Here is a 24,294-nt window from a genome sequence, read left to right on the forward strand (position 1 = left end):
CTATTGTCTGGATGTACCATAGCTTATCTATCCATTCGTCTATTGAAAGACACCTTGGTTTCTTCGAGGTTTTGGCACTTATGAATAAAGCTGCTATGAAACATCTTTGTGCAGGTTTTTGTGTAGGCGTAAGTTTTCAGCTCCTTTGAGTAAATACCAGGGACTACAAATGCTGGATCATACATGCTGAGTGTGTTTAGTTTTATAAGGAATCACCACTCTGTCTTCCATAATGCCTGTACCATTTTGCATTCCTACCAGTGATCAGTGAGAGCTCCTACTGCTCCACATCCTCATCAGCATTGGGTATTTTCTATGTTCTGGATTTTAGCCATTCTAATAGGTGTCTAGTGATAATTCATTGTTGTTTTAATTTGCAGCTCCCTAATGACATGCGACATGGAGCATCTTCTCATGTGCCTGTTTGCCATCTGTAGGTCTTCTTTGGTGAGGTGTCAAAGCCTTATCCCATCTTGTAATCATGCTGTTTTCTTATTGTTGAGTTTGAAGTATTATTTGTATATTTTGCATGAGTTCTTCATCAGATGTGTCTTTTGCAAATATTTTCTCCCAGTCTTTGGCTGGTCTCCTCATTTGCTTAACATTATTTTTCACAGAGTATAAGTTTTTCACTTTAATGAAGCTCAACTTATCCATTACTCCTTTCATGGATAATGCTTTTGGAATTGTATCTAAAAATTCATCACCATACCCAAGGTCACCCAGGTTTTCTCCTCTATTATCTTCCAGTTTTATAGTTTCACATTTTCCATTTAGGTTTTGATCCATTTTGAGTTAATTTTTGTTAAGGATGTAAGCCTGTATCTAGATTCATTTTTTTGCATGTGGATATCCAGTTGTTCTGGTTGAGGAGACTATCTTTTCTCCATTGTATTGCCTTTGCTCCTGTGTCAAAGATCAGTTGACTGTTTCTATGAATCTACTTCTGGCCTCTCTATTCTGTTCCACTAGTCTGCCTGTTTTCTTACTAATATCACACTGTGGTGATTACTACAGCTTTTATAGTAAGTTTTAAAGCCATGTAGTGTCCATCCTACAATTTGTCCTTCCATGTTGTGTTGACTATTCTGGGTCTTATGCATCACCATAAAAACTTTGTAATCAGTTTGTCAGTGTCCACAAAATAACTTGCTGGAACTTTGATTAAGTTTGCATGGTATCTATAGATCAAATTTGGGAAGAATGACATCTTGACAATGTTGTTGGCTTTCTAAAAAGTTTTCTGAAGTAAAATTCATATACAGTGAAGCTCATACATCTAAAGTGTACAATTCAATGAGTTTTCATAACTGTAATAGAGAATATTTGTATTATCTAAGAAAATTCCATCTCACCCACTTCCAGGAAATCCCAACCTCATGAATATTCTCATACACATTCTTCTGTGGACGTATTTTCAGTTTCTTTGAGTAAGTACCTAGCAGTAGAATTACTAAGTGATAGGGTAGTTGTATATTTTTCTGAATACATTACCATACAGATGGTGCCATTTTATATTCCCACTAACACAGTATGGTATTCTACAGTCTCACCAAGATTTGGTATGAAATTATATATTACTATGGTTTTAGTTTGCAGTTTCCTGACAATGACATAGAGTATTTATTCTTGTACATATCTTTTCTTTTGCAAAGCATCTGTTCTAGTGTTTTATCAATTTTTTAATTCTTATTTAATTTTTAGTTGTTGATGTGTAGGAGTTCTTTATGTATCCCCTATAGAAGTCTTTTCTCAGATATATGCATTATATTTTCTCACAATTTGTGGCTTGTTTTATTTTATTAATGGGTCTTTTAGATAAGCAGAAGCTTAAAAGTTTTGACAAAGTCCAATTTATAAATTTCCCTTTTATGTTTAATGTTTTTGTCTTCTCATAAGAAATCTCTGCTAACCTATGGTCTCAAACATATTTTCCTATGCTTTCTTCTAGAAACTTTCTAGTTTTAGAGTCTAGGTTTAGATCTAAAAACCATCTCAATTAATTTCTGTGAGTGGTATGAGGTGGGAGCTGAAGTTCCTATGGTTTCAGGGATCCCTGGGTGGTGCAGTGGTTTAGCGCCTGCCTTTGGCCCAGGGCGCGATCCTGGAGACCCGGGATCGAATCCCACGTCAGGCTCCCGGTGCATGGAGCCTGCTTCTCCCTCTGCCTATGTCTCTGCCTCTCTCTCTCTCTCTCTCTGTGTGACTATCATAAATAAATGAAAAAAAAAATGAAGTTCCTGTGGTTTCAATATGTTTATCCTCTTTTTCCAATACTATTCATTAGCATAAAGTCATAATACTCCCTTATTTTCTTTGATTATCATTTTAAAGCCTATAGGACCCATAGTATTATTCTCTATTTCATTCCCAGTATTGGTTATTTGTGTTTCTCTCTTTTTCTTGACCCGCTTGCTATGAGTTTGTCAATTTTATTTAATTTCTTCAAAGAAACTTCTTTTGGCTTTTGTTAACTCTCTCCAGTGTTTTCTACTTTGTCAACTTTTGTTCTTTTAAAAGAAGTTTTATATAAGGAAATTATCTACATGGCTTAATTTCTCCTTATTTTAGAGCAATTTAAAGTGAAATCTTTTATCATTGGTTTTATCTTTTTCTTTTATTAAAATATAAAAGGGGATGCCTGGGTGGCTCAGCTGTTGAGCATCTGTCTTTGGCTCAGGTTATAAACCCATGGTCCTAGGATTGAGTCCCACATTGGGCTCCCTGCAGGGAGCCTGCTTCTCCCTCTGCCTGTGTCTCTGCCTGTCTCTCTGTGTCTCTCATGAATAAGTAAATAAAATCTTTTTATTTTTATTTATTTTTTTTTAAAGATTTTATTTATTTATTCATGATAGTCACACACACACACACACACACAGAGAGAGAGAGGCAGAGACACAGGCAGAGGGAGAAGCAGGCTCCATGCAGGGAGCCCGACGTGGGATTCGATCCCGGGTCTCCAGGATCGCGCCCTGGGCCAAAGGCAGGCACCAAACCGCTGCGCCACCCAGGGATCCCTAAAATCTTTTTAAAAATAATAAAAAATAAAATAAAAATAAACAGTAAGCTCTTTGAAGAAAAAATATTTATCTACTTTTGTATAACTATTTCTGGTATTCTTTCTTGCTTCTGTTGATCTGAGTTTGTACCTGCTATCATTTCCATTTAGCCTGAAAAGTTTTTTTCAATGTATCTTTAGGGAGTCAGACTTTACCTTAATTTCTGAAGAATAGTTTTGCTGGATGTAGAATTCTAGATGAACCGAATATATCAATCAGCACTTTAAAGGTGTGCTATTGTTTCTGTTGAAAAGTCAACGATAATCTGTATCACTGTCTCTTTATGTGATGTCTTTTCCTCTGACTGCTTTTCAGGATTTTCTCTTTCTTGTTGGTTTTCAGAAACTTGGCTAAATTGTGCCTAGATGTGGGGTTTTATAGTTAACTTACATGGGTCTGCTGAGCTTCTTGGATCTATAATTTGATGTTTTCTACCAATTTGGGTGATTTTCATCTATTCTTAATTTTTGTTTCTCTTTCTCTCTCCTCTTCCTCTGGAACCCAATTAAATGATTTTTAGACTGATATTTTCCCACAGGACCCTGAAGTTCTTTTCACATACTTGTAAAACATTTTTTTTTCTCTATTCTTCAGATTGGATGGTTTCTATTGATGTCTTCAAATTTCCTGACCCTTTCTACTACTTTTAATCCTATCTGTTGAATTTTGTTTTAAATATTATACTTCTCAGTTCTAGAATTTCCACTTGGTTCATTTTTATAGTTTCCATATCTTTGCTATAATTCCCAACATGTCCCTCATTATGATTATCTGATTCTTTAAGTCCTTTGACAAATATATAATAGCTCCATTAAAGTCTTAGTAACATCTGGTCATCTTGTGTGATTTACTATTTGATCACACCTTTTTTGTTTGTTTATTCATATGTCTAGTAATTTTTTATAGTATACTGGACATTGTAGAGGATTCATTATAGACTCTTGTCCTAGTTGATAATTACATCACTGGCTGATCACCCTGAACTTGTAAAGACTTGGTTTGATACTTTGATGGGGTCTGTTTCATTAGGCCTAGAGCACATCCTTTAATTATAATATCCAGTCTTTATATCTAAGGTATGACTTTTCTAGAGTTTAAGTAAAAATCTTGAAAAATTATGAAGCTCCTCAAACTTGGCAGGACTCTGATTCTACACTCTGTCTTCATGCAGTGAAAAGAAGCTGAAATCTCTGTTCTGTTCTTTCAGCCTCCCAGGAGTAGTTTTCTATGGGGCAACTCAAAATCTCCCCTGCACATGTATAGTTCAGGGGTCAGCCCAGGGCTTGAGAGGACGATATAAGTGGATTTGGGGGTCACTCCCACTGTGATCCCTCTTTCTGGGATTTTCACTCCTCAATTTCCAGTCACTGTGATAGCTCCCAAACTCCACTCTCCAAACCTTCACGCCAATAAGACAACAACTTTCTGCTTGAGTTTTAGTTGTCTTGTATCAGGCAGACTAGAGCATTCTCAGAAAATTCATAAACATATTGATCTTATCCAGTATAGTTCTTCCTTCAAGGTCAATTCCCTCCAGTTTCTGACTGCTTTTGGTCACTGTCTGATATGTTGAAATAGTTTTCTTGAATATTTTGTCTAGACTGTATAATTGCTATCTGTAGAAAGGATAGTCTGTTACATGGTACTACATTGTAACCAGAACCAGATCATATATCCATAACTTTTTCATTTGATTTCACCCAAGTAAGAGCTGCCTTCTTTACTTGCAGCAAAGATTGCAGCAGATTGAAATTTGGGATAAGCCTTTCATTTTTCAATCAGTGGTTCCCTCTTCTAGATCTACATTACTTTACTGAAAGGGAGATGCTCCAAACAGAGAAACAAATGCTTGACTTCCTTGGGACAATCTCAAAAGAAATACCAAGTCTGCTTTTGCTTTAGTATTTGTAATAGCTCAGGACCATAGCTTTCTAAAATTCTTCAGCCTGAAAGATGTGGCTTCTCAGTTTTATAAATAATCCTTGAAAACAGCTCTATGACTGACCATCTATGTAAATAAGGGAAGCCTTTGTTTTAATTTGTTTTACTGGGTAGACTAGACAAATTAAGGGAAGGAGAGCCAGGTAAAAGAATTTAGTAAGCTGGGAAATGTCGGATGTTTCTTTTGTAGGACGTGGTTTAGAGATTCCTAGTTGGAATGGCCCATACTATAAGAGTTCCGGGTGGGTGCCATGCCACACAGGAAACAATTGTACCCTGCCCCTGGGAGTAAGCCAGAGAGCTAACAAATTCAGTGTGCATTGAAATGCTTCATCAACAGGCCTTCTGCAGGGCCTGCCCTCTCTGCTGGGTCACTGACCTTTATAAGTGCACAGTCATGGCCACCGCCTGACAGGCATGAAAAGAAGACAGACAATGGACGAGAAGGAGACATGCACAGAGGGGGAAAATGCACTCATTCAAGGGATTTACTGGTCAGAGATGTCATGTCCTATGCCCAACTCCAGAATGCAAGTGACGGTGTTTAAACCATGCATACCAGGCCAAGGAAATATAAGAAATGATTATCATTAACATAAAAATATCTCTGAGAATCATGATCAATTTTGTAGCAGCAAAGAAAAATGTAGAAATTTGTTCTTTGCTATAATTTTTTTTACCAACTTCTAAAAGCTGTAGATCATTAAAATTGATTAGAGTGTCATACAGCCTGATTTCAAAGGCATTCCAGACTCCAAAGACAGCATCATATGGTGGCTTGCAAGTGGGCAAAAAAAATGAATTTGGGTCCTGAATTTGTCACAAAGTAGTTGTGTAACCTTTGGCCACTTGCTGCAAACCCTCATTCTCTGTCCCTGTGTTAAGTAGGTGCTCTTATGGTACAATGACCCCATTTCCCTAATATTTGAGGACATCTGTTTGTTACTGTCCTGTTGTATTCTCAGATGATTTGTACAGTTTCTTGTTCAGGAAGTTTAAAAACCATGTTAACATGGTGCTTTTCAAAACAAGCTTCTGGAACCCTAAATCTTTCCTCATTCAATAAGATGCTCTGGTGTTATTTTACATATTAGAATTCCATGTAGGCCTGTGTTTATTTTTATTTTAGTTTTTAAAGGAACCTACTACTAGGGGAAAAAGCATTTGAAATCTCATTCTCCAAGATGTTCTTTCTATCTCCAAAGGCCTGTAATTCCTGTAGTAAAAAAGGAATGTGGGATCCCTGGGTGGCGCAGCGGTTTAGCGCCTGCCTTTGGCCCAGGGCACGATCCTGGAGACCCGGGATCGAATCCCACGTCAGGCTCCCGGTGCATGGAGCCTGCTTCTCCCTCTGCCTGTGTCTCTGCCTCTCTCTCTCTCTCTGTGTGACTATCATAAATAAATAAAAATTAAAAAAAAAAAGGAATGTATACTTGTGTACCTTTTATTGATAAACATTTTTCAGAGGCCTCTACCAGTGATAATAAATTACATAGCTCTACTATTCTTGGCCAAAATATGATTCTGATAGAAAAATGATGTATTATAGATGCATATGGAGAGAGACATGTGTTTTGAGAAGCCTAGCCTGGAAGAGGAGCCCTGTCCTAAGTTGCTTTTACACCCATCCCCCACTACAGAGATAGGTCCCATAGAGTGGTGTTATCAGCTGGTTCTGTCCACATTTCATGGTCTTTCCCCTCTTGTCTGGTTACATTAGCTTAAGGGCATCTAAAAAATGGCATCTTGCCTTGGCTTCCACCCCTAAGTGCCTAACAACCCATCTTGCTTCTTGGAGAACTTCTCTTGATGATCAGTTATTCAGGGAAAGTAATCCACTTGTAACACAAACTGAACCCAGACATAATTATGTGCATATGTCTGCAGAAGGACAAGTATATGATGCATTTCAAAGCCAAATACAAGTGATTTCTATTATTAATCATCAAGAAGTAATCTTTCTTACTACTCCTTTCTACAAATACAAAGTAACTAAAGAGTTAAAGTGTGTGAGCAATCTGCAAGTGGGCTCCCAAGTCTAAACCACACTGATATTTACAGTAGCTTTCACTTGAGAACCTACTGTAGTGATTCTTTTTATTCCCAATGCACAAAAGAAAAGAAATTTAGTTCTGGAAAGGATGACATCAAAGTTCATTTTAAGATGCAAGTAATCATTTTTCTCTGCTAAAGAGACTGAACTCTCTATGACAGAACATAAATGTCTGATTAAGGGTAAAGGTGAAAGCCTTGGTTCATTTTCTAGAAGAAGCAGATGATACTTCCTTGTTAGTCCCTAAGCCTGTGTGATTGGAATAACCATTCCCAGAGCTTCATGAGAAATACTCATAGTAGGGCTATGCGTGTGTTTAATATAGTTAAATCACTGTGTTTAATATAGTTACTCCCCAAATACAAAGGTGTTGGACCACCCTCTAGGAGTTTTTATTCAGTTGCATGAAGACTCTCATAACATTCATATAGCCTAAAATATCACAGTCATATACTAAACATTTTGCACAGTTAGGTTTTTTAGATACATTTTTAGTTTGTTCTTAATTGCTCTATTCATTTTTAAATTTCTCTATTCCTAGAGTTTTCTTGCTGGAGCAGAGGGGGAGCCACATTTAAATATAATAGAGAGGACTGTTAGAATTCTGAGGAAAGTGAGTAGGCTAACCCCACCCACATCATCAGGAGAAACTTCCTGTGTGAGGTAGGATTTAAGTCATATTAATTTGTCCCAGACCACACCAAAATTAAGCTGTTCACATCCAAAACATTCCATGAATTCAGTTGCGAGGAAGAATTTGTTCAGCCATGTTATGGATTCATATTTCTCTCCTCTCCCAAGAAGGTCTGGGTGTCCTTATAAGGGAGAACGCCCCTGTTTCCCACAGTGTGGAGAGCTAAATAAATACTCTCTCACAGTCAATGCAGAGGTAACTTTTTTTTTAATGGATTAAAAAAAAAAAAAAAAGCAGTTCTGAGAGCCCATCACTGTTTCAGCATCCCCATTCAGAGAGGGGGCTTTTGTCTCTCTCTCAGTGGGAGCTGCCATTTTAATGGGGCCTCCAGCGGGGCCTAGTTTGATGATGTGAAGTAGGTCTGGAAGAATGGAGGAATTTTTTTTTAATTTAGATTTTGGTTAATTTAACTATACTAGCTTTCAAATGAACTGAAACTTTAAAAAGTAAATACACGGTAAATGCAGTCAAAAGCTGCCACCAAATAATTTCAACAATTTCTCATTTCTGAAGCTTTCTCATTTGAAAACCAATCCCTTGAAGTTCTAACAGGCATTAGGGCATCCCCCTCCCATCTGTTTGCAAAAATGAAAATCAAGAGAGTTCATTCTTAAAAATAGGCCTACAGCATACACACGTACTTGGACACAAAGATACACTCCTACGTGCTAGATGAAAGCATCTTCCAAAAATTGCTTTTAGCTGATTGGTGATCCAAGCCAGAATTGAGATGGCTTTGTGGTAATTCTGGGGTTTCCCTTGGGCCTGAGGCAAGAGTACAAAGATACTCAGAGGACTCCCCCGCGTGCCATAGCCTCAGGAGTGTCAGCATTACTGCCCCCCTTGCCCCAAAGGGGGGATTCCAACCTCCCACAACATACTTTCTAGATAAAACTATTGCTCTCAGGAATAAGGCTGGAGCCTGTGGAGCCAAACTGGCCCTCAGACCGCTTTCTGCGGGCCTTGGCATGGGACCTGCCCTCCCTCAGCCCACCCCAAGGCCTCGAGGCCACACACTGGCTGCTCCTGGCAGCTGTGCACCCAGATGCCAACCACTGGAATGTGTTTTATGTTCCTCAGTCTCTGCTGGCTGGCCTCACTGGCTCCAGTGCTGGGCTAAGGCAGCAGGAGAACTGACATGAGATCAGTTTACAGATGAGCCTCTCACCCTTACGGGAACTGTTTGCCTGCACAGACTCTGAGCGGGAGGCACACACTGAGCTCCTTTATAGGGCTACAGGACCACGGTTCTCTTTGGCCAGATTTCTTTAGTAAGCCGCTGACTGCCTGGACCTGCTGCACCATCCCAGTACGGGGGGGGGCAGTGTGTGTATGTGTGTGCGTGTGTGCTTGCACACCCATGTGTACATATGTGAGCTCATGTTTATATATAAAGGGGCTCATTCTTTGCAGAAATGAATGAATGGATGAATTAATGAATTCTTTTAAGTATAGTTGACACACGTTACCTCAGCTTCAGCTATATAACACAGTGACTCCACAACCGTATTACACTGTGCTCATCACAAGTATAGTTGCCATCTGTCATCATGCAACACTACCACAGTATCATCAACTACATTCTCTATGCTGTGCCTTTTATTCCCGTGAATGAATGGATTTTTAAAAAGTTGGTAGAAGAACTGATGCATTTCCGAAAAACACAAATATCTGGCAAGATGCCACAGGCTCATATATGTTTTTGTAACATATCTATCCATGATTGCATTCTTGGAGAATTCACATAAAGATATCTTGCAGTCGAGCAACCAGCAAACAAAAAAATACTCCTTGATTGGGTTGAAAGTGAGGAGAAGAAATAAAAAAAGAAGAAGAAAAACTACCCTTGTGAAATAATTTGAAATTCAGCTTTGCATTTTTCTCAGTAACTGTTCCCAGCAACTGGGGGATGAGAGTGGGAGTGGAAAAACCCATCCATCTTGGTGCTGTGCCTCTCAGAAGCAACTGTGAAGTCTTGTAGGCAGTCTGCAATCTGTGTTTGTTTCACACATGAAGTTCTAATTCATCATATGTAATAACATTTGGTATCATGTCATTGCATCATGTCATTCATTGGCAAGTCAGTCCAGAGCTTCTCCTGCTTGCCAGTGTAGCCCTTTGGAATATAAAAGTGTGAGGCCGTCCACCACCAAGAGCTTAGATGATGATAAAAAATCATTTTTACCTCTTTTTTATCTTTTCAATGCTTCCTAAAGGAAATGACAACAGCAGATGCAAGACACTAGGCAACATCTGAGCGAGGGATGAGAAGTCAGGCTCTGCAGACCCAATTTTACATGCAGTTCATTTTTGGAGAAGGCATGTAAAAGTGGACATCAAATTATGTAAAATCTTGACAGCAGATATGCTCTAACTTTGAAAAGAATTTAAATTATAAATGTATTACTTTCTTGTAAAAAAAATACAGTACAGAAATGTTTAAAGTAAAAAGTACACATTCTGCCCTCATTTCTTCTCCCCAGAAATTATCACTTACTAGTCTATGAGTATCCTTCTAGTCTTTTCGCACATGCACATATATAATGCACATGTATACATAACATATATATGTGTTACACATACATGTAAAATGAAATACATATTTAATATATCTACATAGACTGCATCTATTCTCTTTAATGGGATTTTATGAAATATATTGTCCTGTCACTCCCTCCTTACTCAAAAATGTATGTCAGGGACAACTTTTCTTGTCAGTTTAAGTGATTCTAGAATGAGTCTATAATATTCCAGAATATCAATGTACTGTGATTTATTTAGTCCTTCTTATACTTATGGTTATTTATGTTATCCCAATTTTTTTCAGTAATGCAAAAAATGCTGTGGTAAAAGTTCTTGAATATCATCAATGTTCAGCATATTGTATTCAGACGCACTATCAGCTAAGCAGACAGAAAGTACAAGAAATGAAGTGTGGGTATTGAATCAAGTATAAGTCTGCAAGTTGCAAAGCAGTGGGTTGCCTTGCCTGTAGAAGCAGTAGACTCACTAACAGTTGCATTTGAGTGTGAAATGTATTATTTTTCATAGCCATGACATTATTTGTTCTTACAATATCTTCAGAGATAACATACCTGTAGGTATGCAGAGCTCTGTCCCCAACGTTATAAGTAAAAGAAGTGTGGAATTGGCTCCCCCATATACCTTTGAAATAATGGGAAGGACAGGAATACTCATGGGGTTCTCTGCAGCTAAAAAGACCAGCATTAGCTACAACCTGCAGCTGTGTTTGTCTCCATTTTTCAAGGCTGGAAATCGAAAATTACAATTTATTTTTCCTTAGGTTTATTTTATTTATTTATTTATTTATTTATTTATTTATTTATTTAAAATATTTTATTTATTAATTCATGAGAGACACAGAGATAGAGAGGCAGAGACATAGGCAGAGGGAGAAGTAGGCTCCACGCAGGGAGCCCAACTTGGGACTCGATCCCAGGTCTCCAGGATCACACCCTGGGCTGAAGGTGGTGCTAAACTGCCAAGGCACCCGGGCTGCCTTCCGTCAGTTTAATATCCTGTCTATTCTACCCTCTTTTATTGTGCACCCTTTTTCAAAGTCCCTCACATAGTTATTAATTGGGTCTCAAGTCGTTCCTTTATTATTCAATTATTGATATACATCAGGATATAATAGAGCTCAATAATCTCCAGTATACCAGGAAAAAATAATTGCCATTCACCATTTGGACCAATGAATCTTTTGTTTGTTTGTTTGTTTGTTTGTTTGTTTGTTTTGTATTAAGTCATTTATAAATAATTTATAGAAATAAAGAGACAGTCAAAAAGATTTTGTTTGAAATCTTAATAACAATTTAAACATAGAAAATTCAAATTTATATTTCAGATTTTCCTGCTTCTGAAAGTATGCATGCCCCAATGGGTAGTATCTTTAAAATCCAACTGACAGGGAATGCCTGGGTGGCTCAGTGGTTGAGCGTCTGCCTTTGGCTCAGGTCATGATCCCAGGGTCCTGGGATCAATTCCTGCATCAGTCTCCCTACAGGGAGCCTGCTACTCCCTCTGCCTATGTCTCTGTCTCTCTCTGTGTCTCTCATGAGTAATTAAATACAATCTTTAAAAAATAATAAAATAAAATAAAATCCAACTAACAATCCATCAGCTGCCATACAGGAGCCTGGATCATTTCTATACTATAAGCACTAATTTTGGATTTCAAATACCTCTGTAGTAGATTTTAGCTTATCATTATTCCTGGGTTTTGTAGCATTTGGCATTATCAAATGCAAAATAGCTCTGGACATATATCTAAAATAAAATTGCTCTATCATATTAGTTTCTGCACCTGATAGAAATGGAAATTAACAGGCTATTATTTGCACATACTTGAAACCAAGTGTCATATATTTCCAGGAATCATCCAGAATCTTACAGTGTTTAGCAATTTTAGTTTGTGTGGGAGTATGAATATGAAGTATAATGTTTCAGTGAGCCTCCTCCTGTAAGAAGTATCTGAACTCTAATGCCCATTATTTCCCAGTGAAGTTTCCTGATGCCACTCTAGCTGCATTTCCAGTATAAAAGTTGATAGGGCCTTCGGGAGCCTACATCAGGCAGGTAACCAGGTCCTGAAGGAAGGATGGAGCATGGATCTCTCCCTCATTCACTGGGGAATTTCTCATGGGAATCAGGGTACCTTACACCATTTAGAGTACACCAAAAGCTTTTGTCCCAAAAGCTCATTGTTCTCCTTACTTGTTGTTCTTTGCCTACCCTTCCCCTCTTTTTTTTTTCTTACAACCCAGAATTCACATTATAATGGATTTTACGGTTTCACCATATAGAGCTGGTTCAAACTCCCTTTACAACCAGATTAATTGCTTTCACGGAATAACTTCATCCATATCCTTTGCAGATTGTAAATCATCAGAGAACAAACCATAAGCCATTTTCCGATACATTTTCAGAGGTACAGATGCTGGTTCTCCCACCTTCTAGACAGATGACCTTGGGCCACTCTTTTAACTGCTCTAAGCTCCTATCAGCATAAAATCTACTTCACTGGATGATATCAATGATTAAATGAGATTAAAGGAAAAGTTCTGGGGCACTTGGGTGGCTTGGTGGGCTAAGCATCTGCCTTAAGCTCAAGTCATGATCTCAGGGTCCTGGGATAGAGCTTTGCATCACGCTCCCTGCTTAGTGGGGAGTCTGCTTCTGCCTCTGCCCCTCTCCTCCCCTCAGGATCTCTCTCTCTGGTTCTCGCTCTCTTTCAAATGAATAAATAAAATCTTAAAAAAATAATAAAAGAGGAAAGTTCTATAAATGAGCCTACCACAGTGCCTGGCCACTGTAGAAGGGGCCAATAGTGTTTATGAAGTCTAAATCCTTTTTAAAAACAATCTCATTTGGAGAATAACGCATTGCATGAAAAGGATTAGCCCCTCCAAATCTCCAAGATTTTAATTTATAATAAAAGATTTTCTTCTTATATATACCATTTTAAGTAAAATATGGTGGTTTTATATAAAGTAACTAGTAAAGGTTTGAATAATTCTGTGTTTATGTAATTTCACTAGGTTTATCCTAATTTAATAAAAGAGGAAATGGAAGTATATGCATTTGATTACTGAAGGAAAAGACAATTTTTTCAATAAAGTACTTATGAGCCAATTTTCATTTTTTCAGAATATTCGTTTTTATGGAGTGAATCTAGACCTGAGTCAAGTCATAAAGGCATGTTTTACTGAATTTGAGACCCAACTACTTTTGAGGAGCTAGCTAGCAATCTTGAATCTCATCAAGAAAGCATTTGAAATTAGGGCTGCTTATGTGTGATTATTTTCATCCTGTCAGAATGGTCATTTCCTTAGAATCCAAATTATTCATTTAGTTTTTCTTTTTTAATCCATTATTCACCATCTTTCTTCCTCATCCCTCTAAAACTCTCTCCTCTATCATCCCTACCAAACTATGAAATAAGATGTAGTGACTTGTGAGTAGGAGGATGCTTGAGGTCTGCTTCACATACTACACTGTCACCGGTATATGAAATCCCACTATTCTCATGTTTTGGCTTGTTAGATTCAGAGTCTCACAGGTACAGAGATTTTACCTATTTCTAAAACTACCGTACATATAGTGGGTACTTTACACAGTATTTGACATAAAGTGGTGCCCAATAAGAGTTTGTTGAATGAATGCAACACTTTTTAAATTTCTTACCATGATTTAATAATGCAAATATATTCAGTAATAATATAGTCTGCATATCCATCACTAGAACCATCAAGGAACTTAGATGTCCACTATATGCCACAACCATGCTAGTCCCTTCTGCACAATGCACTTAGCAGCTATGATGAGGAATCATATTCCTGATGTTTGTCTGGGAGCAAGTATTATTTGGGGGAAGGGAAAGGATGTGTCTAAGGACACAGAGCAACTTGGGAGGGAGAATCATACAAGGGAAAGCTAATAATAATAATGGTTTCATTTACTGAGTTCTGACTGTGGAGCATTTATTCCATTTAACCTTCATGCCAACAATATGAGGTTATTTCCACTTCACAGATAAAGACTCTGAGGCTTATAGATGTTCAGGAACTTCCCCGAGGTCATGCGACCGATGTATGGCAAGGCTAAGCTTTGAAACAGTTTTCTGACCCTAAAGCCTTGTCTCTAGTTGCAATGTTTCTGGCCTTTACTTCCACAAGGGCAGAGGGTTCCTGGGACAGGGTGAGATGGGATTTGAAGCAAAGAGAAGTGTAAGCCAGTGTGCCACCAGACTAGCCTCCTCTACATCATAAGGTTGTTTAGAATACACTCTATTTAGGACAGAAGGTAATTAATACTCATAGAGTTTAATTATCCAGTTTTACTCTTTCTGACTGAAAGTCACTTGGAACAACCCAAGATACTAGACAACATTCTCACTCTTGGAGGCTTATAACTGAACCTTGGAATTTGTGTGGGAAATACCAGAGGTCCTGAGATAGAAAACTATTTTAGCAAATGTACTAGACATAATGTGAGATTCTTATGTTTCCTACCGCTGAAGTTGACTCAACTGCTTACCTCAGCTGCTTCCCAGTCTTCTGAGAAAGCAATGGCAAATTCTAGAAAAGTTACATGTTAGGGCAGGGAGTACAAGGTGTCTCATGCAGTCTACACAGATTCTGAGGCCTTAAACCAAGCCAGCAAATGCCTGCATATGGAAGCAAACCCCCCAGAAGCAGAGAGGTCTGGCTTTCCACATAGTGGGGTGGCGAATTAGCCATGTCTAACGAACCAGTGGAGCTGGTCCCAGGAATTGGTTTCCCTGAAGGTTTGTGTCTGAAGAACCAGAGAGGGTGGGCTTTTGGAGGGAGAATGCAGAGAATAATGTGGTGTGTGTCATGGGTTCTAGTTCTTTACCTCAGCCCCATAGACTCTTATTTGAGCCCTGAGGAGGCAAAACCTAAAGGAAGAGTTTTCCTGAGAAACTCTGTGAGGCTGGAGGTAGGAGCCATACTGCTTAGGGCCTGGTGGCCAAGTAGGACAGTCAAGTAGGAAGAACTGTTTTCTCCATATTGGGGTTAGATGCAGCAGCATTTTCTCCTTCACAGATGGCTCTGGCCATGCTCATGTTAAGAACTGGTAACCTAGAAAGCATTCAGGACCCTTGATCCCAGACAAAGGCATCTGTGCTCACAGGTGGGCAGTGGCCATGGGACGGTAGTACCATTCAATGCCTTCAAAGGTGGCTGAAACCAACAGAGAAGCTATAGAAATACCACATGAAGATACTGGTTGTGGGCTTCCTTTAGATACCTTTGCAGCCTTCTGTGAATGAATTCCAAAGTTCCTGAGGATTCTGTGTTTAGAGATAGTTCAAAGAGCTAAATACCTTGAATGATGACTTCAAATGTGCCCACAAAGTCTTGTATTATCTAGAAAATGGAATTTTATGCTACTAAAAATAAGTTTTGAGAATCCCAGACCCACTCATGGAAAAATGACCTGGGACCCTCTCACTTTACCTTTCTTATCAGCGCCTACCCCCTTCTGTCATTCCAGCTTTTCTCCTTGTCCTTGGCTGTCCACACTCAGCTCTTTCCTGATGGTGGATGCACTGGGCTTCTCCCAATTCGACCTTTCTCTTTCTTGAACACTGTTGACTATGGATTACTCCACCCCTTCCCAATCTTGGCCCCTCTCAGAGGACCCCCATTCCTCTGCCTAGCTTTTCCCTGCCTCTCACAAGGAGAGTCAAACATATAGAGGAAAACTTTCCACACTAAGGTTTAGTGAAAGCAGACAGCAAGTAATTGAGACCCTCCACATAAAAGCAAAAAAACAGACATCTGTAGTTTACATGATACATGCTTCTAGGTTAAAGGACAGTATATTACAAACATAAATGACACTTTCAGAGAAGCATATTGTATATATTATAATTCCTAACATTGTAAAACAAGAATGTTAAAGTCCCCTAAAGAGAGAGGAGACCATCTGTGGGTTTATGACGTGAAGCAGATGGAACAGTATCTGAGAAGGGCTTAAGTTTCCGTTCCTGATATTGTCATCAATTCAATCATAACTTGAGCAGTCTGAGAAGGATGTTTTCAAATCCTAAGGTGACATAGTATTCAGGAGGCACCACAGAAATAATGGAGAATTCACCACAATGATTGAGCATCAGTTATGTTCCTGGCATACACATCATCCCATGTGTTGTCAAATGTTAACCCGTATCCTACCCAGGCAAAGCAGTTATGAGAACCAAACTTTTTCCCTCCTAGGTTTTCCCCTGATGTCGCTATTTCCAGTATTGTCTGGCACAAGAGTATTTCAAATCTTTTCCATAGTGTTCCAAGGTCTTGCAGTGGAAAGAATCATAAAGGAAGCGCATAATCTCACCCTTTCATCCAAAGGGAGTTTAGCTCTATAATACAAACTATTGTTGTCTTAAAGCACGACAGCTACCAACTCTACCACAGGCCTCTGAATGAGAACCCCAAGGGGCCTTGGAATCTGCGTTTTAACATATTCCACAGGTATTCTTTTGCACACTGAAATTCGAGAACAACCGTCCCAGAACATCTTAGTTTGCTATAAAAATATGAGAAAATGCTCCACAAACACTATGTTATTATGTTCCTCATATAATCTTAGAGGTTGAAAAGAATCAGAGTACTTGTTGTTTAGTTTGTGAATTTTTTTTTTTAAGGAGTGAAAGATATGCTAAAAGTTGAGGAGGAAAGCTTGTATGATAAAGATCCCAGGAAATGAATTGTACATGTCCTCCAAAGGGGGATTAATTCAGTAGGACCTACACATTTTTACAACCTGGATTAAGCCCGTTCTTACGGCGTCATACAATTAGAATTTGTGAGAGCAGGATTACTTCACTGGGAAATCAAAGCAAAACAGCTTTCAAAATATCATATGTCTTTTCCCACAGGCATAATACACAAAAAAACGATTTAGGCAAATTCACCCAGTGGACACTGTTTATTACAACATACTTTCAGTAAAGCCTCTTTGGACTAGATCAGCTCATAGCAGCTTGACATGGAATGCCCAAACATTGGAACAGCTGCTCTATAAGTGAAATATCTTGTTACATTTTCATTAATCAACCAACTATTCAGAAGGTCCTGTCAGTGTGTCCCACAAACATACAAAGTCCCATAAAACTATTCAAAATCTGCTAAAAATCCAATGAACAATAATAGATATTTCTCCAAAGATGGTTCGCATTCAGTCACAAAGCCCTTTCCAACATCCTTTGTTCTGGTGTACAGAGTAAATTTAGCTTGCTTATTTATTTATTTATTTCACCTTGGACTACAGCTAGCCGCAAAAGCTCTTGAGTTCCCCGTAATAATCTGGACTGTTCCTTAGTTCTAGGTGGCCTACCAAGCCTCAGAGTAACATCTGATTTCTCCTGCACCAAATGGTCTCACCATCCATCTCCAAATCCAAAAGATTTAGGTTGCTGTTAAAGAAGGCTCCTGGGAAGATGAGGTTTGACTACCCAGGTGATCCAATTTACCCCTAAGCTTTCCTGAGAAAAAAATCTGAACGCACTGACCACTAGCCAAGCCAGATCTAGTCCCTCCTTTTCTGCCTTTCAAAGTAATTGTAACCAAATGCAGAAATCCCTAACAAGAGCTTCGTGGATGGGCTTCATCAATTCCATAAAATGCTTGAGATTGTGTGTGAAGATTTTAAATGTGCATATCCAGTTCCCCAAGGAGATTGTCCACACCTTCCTACAGTTTTTTCAAAAGGGTCCATGACATTAAAGTTTATGGCATTCACATCTGAAGTTCAAACATAATAGGACTGAGTTAGAACCTACCCCTTATGCTTATTGACTTACTCTTAGTTTGAGCATTCACTTCTTTGTGTCATGGGTACTACCCATGTACTCAGAAAAAGGTAAGTAGCTTGCCTTCTGTATCAGTCAGGAATTGGCTTTGCCTGCTAGTAACACAGATCCTGTCACAGTGGCTTAAACAAATTAGGGATTTATTCTTTCTTGTAAAAGAAATCTGGGAAGGGAAACCCAGAGTCTTTATGCAACCACCGAGACTCCATTAGAGACACAGGCTACTTCTCCCTTCCTGCTCTGACATCCTCAGGACCTAGCTGTGTACTAGTCAAGAGAGCTGCCATCTGTCTGTTTTCCTTTTAAGGAACTTTCCTAGATGTCCCACCAAATAAATTTACTTTACATCCTTATTAGCCAGAACTTAGCAACAAGGGAGGTAGAGAAGTAAAAGCTTCATAGGCAACTTGCATCCCCATATGCCCCCAAATCAGGTTTTTATTATTAAGAAAGAAGAGTAAAACATGTTCAGTAGGCAACTAGCAGTCTTCTTTATCTTTTATGAGAACAGATGTTAATGAAGTGCCTATTTTCTGCTTAGGTTTCCTCAGGAAGAAATTCTTTGTAACACCTATTCATTCAAGAAAGCAGAAACGTGTCTATGAAATACACTGTTCTACGTGTTTGTGAATCTCTCTCTCCCTGTCTCTCCACCATAGTCTTTCTCACAAGCTGGAACCTGCTCACAGCCACACGTACAACACACACACACACACACACACACACACACACACACACAGGTGCCCAGCACTGCCAGAGCACTTGAAGCTGATTCAAGAACTGCTGACAGACCCTGCATCCGCGTTCACCTGCCCCCAGCGCACCTGCCCTCACGCGGCATTCCACCTGCTGCCACACACAACACTGGATGAAGAAGGGGAGACTCCCCTCCTCCTGCTGCTCTGTTTCTCAGTGTTGAAGAAAAATGAGCAAAGAACCCGTCTGTGCCACTGGAGAATTTCCTTTGCTGTGCTCAGCCTTTCCTTGGATCCTCCTGAGCTTTATGAGTCGAGTTCACTTTCCTCAAACCCACTTCAGCCGATTTGTAGGATGGGATTGGGATCCCGAACTCTGGATCTCTTTCCGTAGTCTACCTCACTTACTGGGGTTTACATGGTAGACCAGATGGGCTGCTTTGCTGTCTTTTGTGAGAAAACACCCAGAACCTCATTTATCTTTCTTCCCCTTGAAGGATTCTGATTTATTACCCAGAATGAGTTCTCAAGATGACATCAGCCCGTCCTTGGGAGCACCGTGCACGTGTCCTCCAGGGGTCAGAGGGGACAGGAGTGTTCTAAGGCCAAATATTTCTGGGTCCTAGAACAAATCACTTCTGCTCACTAAGCCCGTTTCCCTGTCAGTAAAATGGCAGTGATCGTGTCTGCTCCAAAGATGGGGAAATGAAGCTCTTTCCCCTGAGCAGCAGTATTTTCCACTAATGGTTTCATCCTTGTGGCCGCCCCGCGGGAAGGGAGCAGCCCGAGTGCGAGCAGGCCCGGGCCGCGGAATCTGCGCTGCAGAGTTTCACTTCCAGTCCTTGGAAGCAGGGGGGCTTCGGGCTCTGCCAGGGAAGGGGGCCCAGTCCGCTGGGCGAAGGACAGATGGGTTCCGACCCCCACGGATGGTTGTCCTGTCCTCGGGGCCAAGACGCGGCGGCTGGAGGGTGAGCGCTGAGCCCCCAGAGCTGCGGCTCGGGAGGAAGCGGTGCCCGGGAGGTGCTCAGGGACAGGCGCGACGGCCCGCGTCCAGGATGGGCTCTCTGCGTGGTTTTCCGCCCTGAGAACGGTGTGCATAAGGGTCCCAGGGGCCGCATGGAGGGGGCTCTTTAAAAACAACTCAACTGCAAGCCGGAGATGCTGCGGCTGAGCAGGCTCTGCCCTCGGCCTGCCGAGAGCACAGCCCTGTCTGGCTTCCTGCGAAGCTGCTCGGGGCCCAACATCTTCTCTCCGGATCCTCTTCTCAGCAGCGGCCACAGCAGTAAATCTTCAGAGAGGCCTCATTAGGCAAGTTCCTTTTTGAACTCCCTCCACCCTCCAGACCTCTCGAAACCACCACTGCCATTCTAGCATGTTATTATTTTTTCCTCCTAAGCTTGCATTTTCCTCGATCCTGGCACCTAGGCCTCCCCACACGGCTCTCTCTTTCCTTCACGGACTCTTCTCTAGCTGGAACCCCTCCAAAGGGTGTGTTCGTGCAATCAAAAACTTCCCTTTTTGTTTTATCGCATCACTGAACATACCAGATAAGGCCCAGCAAAGGGAGAGAGGGAGGGCTCCGGCTGGTTGGACTGGGGGCGGTGTGGCGGTGGGGGGCAGGTGAAGGGGGCACAGGAAGAAAGCAGAGGAAATCTTCACTTCAGCTCTGAGGACCATGTAGGGACAGCAAACAGACACATGGGTGTCTGGTGTGGCCTCTCCCCATCCGACCCCTCTCAGGAAGGCCACCTCTCAGGAAGCTGCACGCCCGCATTCAAACCTGCAGCCGATGACAGTCCAAGACCTGAAAAGAGCCTGTAGAACAAACCAGACACAAGATACAGTAAAACACAGATCCCAGGGCATTAAATAGTTAATTTTCAGCAAACCCAAAATTGCATTTCCATCATGTGCAAGCAGTCAGCTGCTATTGTAGGTCACCGAGATACAACGCATTATTTCTACAGTTTGTGGAAAACATTAGGCAGCTGTAATAAAGTCAATGGTATTTCCTTCCTTACTGAAACATGACTTCAGTAAATCCCTGTTTAAATTTTTTCCCCTTTCTAAACATTTCTCTCCATCTGCACGATAAGTCAATAAAAGAAATTAAAAGTTAAAATGCCTAATGAAATTTTATCAGGCATGAAATGGCATTTAAACCAGAGTTGCCACCCGGGCTTAGATGGATGAAAGCTGACCCGAACTTGAGGGGTTTATAAAAAGCAGGGGGAGGGTAACAGCAAGTTTCAGTGGCCTTTATGTATTGCAGCCACTGAAAAAGAAAATCATTCCAGAGAGGCATTCCATGAAACCGAGACTCGCGGAGCAGTTAAGATTTTTACAGGAGGTACATCATTTCTGTAAACCTCCACATTCTTTCAGGCCGCCATTCGTTTTTTTCTCATATTCACTTCTTTGCGCCCACATGCTTGTTTTGAAATCAATCTTCATCTGTGTAGTCTGTCATGATCCCAGGAAGAGTGGCAGGAAGAAAGCCTGAGAACTTTAAGAAGAAGCAACAGATGGGAAGGGTAGAGGACTTAATCTTTCTTAGAGATGAGCATTGGGATGTGCCATGTAGACTCAGAAGGAGTTTTAAATAAATGGGCATGGGGCCGGGGCCGGGGATGGGAAATCATTCTCCCTTATATAAAATTATTTTAATAATTATGTATTACTGCATACTTAGGACATAACAGACATCTCATTTTCATAGGAGTCTGAAAAGAAGCCATTCAATGCGTGTGAGGATAGTTCTCAGATTTAACAATTTAAAAGATTAAACTTCTTTGAAAACAAATCCCAGAGTCATCCTTCATGCAGAACATCCACTGAAGTCAAGAGGCATTCCATCTAGGAAGGGACAGCAGTGGCAGACTCTAATTGGAGAGCATATTCAGAATTTTCCAGAAATATCCTATAGTTTGTAGCCAGAGGGCTGTGTCACAAAGTGGTTGGCCTTGCTGATTGTCTTGGTGGAAGGAAGCTGTTGTCCAGCCTGCAGAGCAAGGAGAGGCACTCTATCCATTTCTAATGGCTCTGAAAATCAGCATGGGACAGTGGTTTTCTCACACGGTGTTCCATTCAGCTGCACTTGAAAAGCCAGCTGCCAGAGTGCTGAGCCCGAGCAATGTGGAAGAGAGAATCCTTGCCTCTATCTGCACACCGGCCATCAGGTAGGTAGGGAACTATGTTTGTCAGCCGGGGGCAGCGTCACAGCACCAACAGGATTATGAATGCATCCTACCAGCACGCACCTACACTGACAGTATTAAAATTCCCTTACTTCAGACAAGGTGATACAATTTTCAAGTATTTGCACAGCTTTCAGTGTCTCCCAAGTTTTTTAAATCATCCAAGAAATCTGGGTCTGCAAGTCCACAGAGAATGTGTTTACTTTTATTTTTTTTAAAATCCTGGTTTTCTGTAACAACAAAACAATTTGCCCTAATTTTTCAAACTTCTGCCTTACCAGGCTAACCCCAGAAATCCTGTAGTATTGGAGGCTCTATGACACTGAAACACACAAAACACTTCCAACAGCGTGCTTGGTAATATTTGGAGGGACAGTTGACCCCGATAAAAAGAGTTGCAAATTCTATGCAACAGGTCTGCACAGTTCCAAGGATGGGGAGCCCTCAAGATCTGCAGCTATGCATGAGTCTCCAGTGTTTACAGCCCAGCCACCAAAGCCCAAACAAGGCTCTTACCAGACTAGGTGGGAGCAGAACGCCTGAGCTGTTGCAGGCTGCAGGGGAGATTCATGACTTACCCTGACAACTAAAAGGCAGAGAAATAGGTCTGACACAGCAAAACTCCGACTTAGGGAAATGCTTTCATGATGGATGCATCACGCAGACTGTGAGGCAACAGTGGAGGTGGAAACAACACCAAGACAGACCAACAGAGGAGACAAAAGGGTGTGCGTGGTGTGGAGAGGACTGCTGGCAAGTCGGCCATTTCTGTCGCATCTGCCACAGGTGGGGACCCTGCAGTAGCAGCAGGGCGAAGCGACATCTTGTGGACCAGATGCTTGCATAATATAGGGGCCTTTATTAAGAAAAAAAAATTCAATGACATATAAAATTATGTATTGATGTGAAGATTTATTTAGAAGGGGCCCAGGCAGGGGAAGGGCCCTGAGGTTTAAGCTTCATTGGCTTCCCAATAGGCCCAATAGGCCCACCACTGGTAACAGTATCTTTCTCCTACAAGACGGATGCTGCATGAACACAGCTCCAGTCGGTTGTGCAATGGCCAGACTAATGAGGGGCTATGTCTTTGCAGGAGGAGGTCTGCTACAGTTTTACAAAGATTCATGTTCTGTTAACATTTCCATGTCATAAGGTTACCTCTTCATCATGTCTTTCCAACTGACAGGGTGGGCACTTGATCTTGAATTTGACTCCCAGCCGTTATCTCAACCCCAGGATTATTTTTATTAAAAGGACATGCAGATTTGGGCTGTTAAGGGCTAGATCAGATCCCCTGAGCACACAGAGAGATCATCTGAGGCTTTGTGGTGAAGTCTTTCATGAGACTCTGTATTCTTTTGTGTTCTCCCTCCCTGTAATCTTCTCCCCAGGGATCACAGTATGATCCAAACAGTCACTTGCCACTAATACAACTTGTGATCAGTAAAGTTGATTCAAAATCAGAGTCAACTTCAAGCAATTTGGAGATCTAAACTAGTCATTTTAAGCAGCAAGTTAGAGGACGTGAATGCAAAACCAGTCTAAAAAACATTAAAAGGAGATACCATTGGAAATAACTGGCCCTTCATGGATGAAGACCTCAAATGTCATTAAAAAGGATAAAAAAAAAATAATGGAAAAGATTTTTAAGCAAGGCTCTGTCAACCTAATGTCTTATTTCGTGGTAGAGACAGTCTAACTTTATTAGTCTTAATTTAATTATTTATCTCAGATGAAATCTGTGGGATGGTGGGTCCCATAACCTTCTACACTCTCAGACCAACTGTGTTTTACTGGTTGATTCCAGGAGGAAAATACAGCAAATTTCTTCTAAATCTTTCCATTCTGCTTTCATTTATTGACTCAATAGGATTAACAGTTAAAGAATCCACTCCCCTTCAATCCAACAGCAGCAGGAAAATCTTGATGCTGCAACTGCCTTTGATATTAATATTCTTTTTTTAAGATTTTATTTATTTATTCATGAGAGACACAGGGAGAAAGAGAGGCAGAGACATAGGCAGTGGGAGCCCAACGCGGAACTCGATCCTGGGACTCCATCCCGGGACTCCAGGATCACGCCCTGGGCGGAAGGCAGGCGCTAAACCGCTGAGCCACCCAGGCATCCCTGATATTAATACTCTAACATTTTATGAACTAGAAAGTGGCAAATAAGCTTTTTTTTTTTTTTTTTTTTTTTTTTTTTAGGAAAATTAGACCGAAGGTCCCTAGAGAGGGGTTTTGAGCTGGATGGACACAAGTGAGACAGTTAACTCCCTTCTACACAAAGCTGGT

General features: G+C 40.6%; 1 protein-coding gene across 3 annotated transcripts in view; it reads right to left on the minus strand.

The window, feature by feature from the left end:
- The window catches only part of LOC140609066 (uncharacterized), a 308,391-nt gene that overhangs the window by 140,107 nt on the left and 143,990 nt on the right, over positions 1-24,294 (minus strand). The window contains exon 3 of one of the 3 annotated variants that reach the window (XR_012011049.1): positions 16,087-20,617. The exons of 1 other annotated variant lie outside the window; for it this stretch is intronic. The gene's annotated coding sequence lies outside the window, so the exon portion shown is untranslated. Of the gene's footprint in view, positions 1-16,086; positions 20,618-24,294 lie in introns of those variants that run through there. One more of the 3 variants, XR_012011050.1, reaches the window with a different exon arrangement.

This window comes from Canis lupus, chromosome 18 (genome assembly GCF_048164855.1).
Source record: "Canis lupus baileyi chromosome 18, mCanLup2.hap1, whole genome shotgun sequence".
Taxonomy (NCBI): domain Eukaryota; kingdom Metazoa; phylum Chordata; class Mammalia; order Carnivora; family Canidae; genus Canis; species Canis lupus.